Below are 2175 nucleotides of genomic sequence, written 5' to 3'. Positions count from 1 at the left end.
TTTCCTCATAGAAATAGAAAAAGCAATCATGAAATTCATCTGGAAAAATAAGAGACCCAGAATAGCTAAAGCAATCCTTAGCAGAAAGAGTGAAGTAGGTGGCATCACTATACCAGACCTTAAACAGACCTTAAACTACAGAGCAATAGTAACAAGAACAGGATGGTATTGGCACCAAAACAGACTGGTAGACCAATGGTACAGAATAGAGGACACAGAGACCAACCCACATGATTACAGTTATCTTATATTAGATAAAGGTGCCAAGAACTTGCATTGGAGAAAAGATAGCCTCTTCATCAAGTGGTGCTGAGAAAACTGGAAATCCATATGCAACAAAATGAAATTAAACCCCTCTCTCTCACCATGCACAAAACTCAACTCAAAATGGATCAAGGACTTAAGAATAAAACCAGAGCTCCTGTGTCTAATAGAAGAAAAAGTAGGCCCTAATCTTCATCACGTGGGATTAGGCCCCAACTTCCTTAATAAGACTCCTGTGGCACAAGAATTAAAAATCAAGAATCAATAAATGGGATGAAATCAAACTAAAAAGTTTCTTCTCAGCAAAAGAAACAATCTGTGAGGTGAATAGAGAGCCTACATCTTGGGAGCAAATTTTTGCCTCTCACACATCAGATAGAGCACTAATCTCTCAAGAAGCTAAACACCTAAAAAATAAATAAATAAATAACCCAATCAATAAATGGGTCAAGGACCTGAACAGACACTGAGAATTCTCAGAAGATTATAAACAATCAATCAACAATATATGAAAAAATGTTCATCATCACTAACAATTAGAGAAATGCAAATCAAAACCACTCTAAGATTTAATCTCACTACACTCAGAATGGCAGGTATTATGAAGACAAATAACAATAATTGCTGGCAAGGATGTGGGGAAAAAGGTACACTCATACACTGCTAGTGGGACTGCAAATTGGGGCAGCCAATATAGAAAGTAGTATGGAGATTTCTTGGAAAATTGGGAATGGAACCACCATTTGATCCAGCTATCCCTCTCCTCAGACTATACCCAAAGGACTTAAAAACAGCATTATACAGGGACACAGCCACATCAATGTTTATAGCAGCACAATTCACAATAGCTAAACTGTGGAACCAACCTAGATGCCCTTCAATTGATGACTGAATAAAAACAATGTGGCATATATACACAATGGAATATTACTCAGCAATAAAAGAGAATAAAATCATGGCATTTGCAGGTAAGTGGATGGAGTTAAAGAAGATAATGCTAAGTGAAGTTAGCCAATCTCCAAAAATTAAATGCCAAATGTTTTCTTTGATATAATGAGGCTGATTCATAGTGGAATAGGGAGAGGGAGCATGGGAAAAATAGATGAACTCTAGATAGGGCAGAGGGATTGGAGGGGAAGGGAGGGGGCATGGGGTTATCAATGATGGTGGAATGTGAGGATCATTATTATCCAAAGTACAGGTATGGAGACATGAAGTGATGTGAATATACTTTCTATACAACCAGAGATATGAAAAATTGTGCTCTATATGTGTAATAAGAATCGTAATGCATTCCACTGTCATATATATATATATATATATATATATATATCCATAAAAATCATAAAGAAGATTAATATATAACCAAAAAACTTTTATAATTTTTACAATAAAATTTTAAAAATGTAAGTGACAAAATAAAAAAATACTTGCATAACTGTAATGGCTTCTATGTTCAGAGATCTTAAGTAAAACTCCTTTAATACATGTGTGAGAAAAATATGAACATATATTCCACAGAGAAATAGACACAAATAATAAACTTAAGATAAAGAATTGTCCTAATTAATATTCAAACCTGCTATTAAAAAGAGCAGCAAAGAAAAATAACATAATTTAATGTATCAAAGAAGCAAAGATTTTTTTTTATTTAAAATTGTAATAATACTCAATGAGAACAAGATGTTTTGGGATTGACACTTGCATTTTCTGCTGGAATACAAATTGTTACCACTTCTCAGACAGCTATTTTGAAATATAAATTTCCATGTCCTTTAATCCAGCAATTATACCTCTAAGACTCTATCAAGATTCTTCATCATATTACATATAATAGCAGACATTTAAAAATCATACAAGTTTCTGTAAGTATATTGGTACCTTCATTTGATATGATTCTTAAAAAAAATT

This window comes from Marmota marmota, unplaced genomic scaffold, assembly GCF_001458135.2.
Source record: "Marmota marmota marmota unplaced genomic scaffold, marMar, whole genome shotgun sequence".
Classification (NCBI taxonomy): domain Eukaryota; kingdom Metazoa; phylum Chordata; class Mammalia; order Rodentia; family Sciuridae; genus Marmota; species Marmota marmota.
This window is presented reverse-complemented; position numbering follows the sequence as displayed.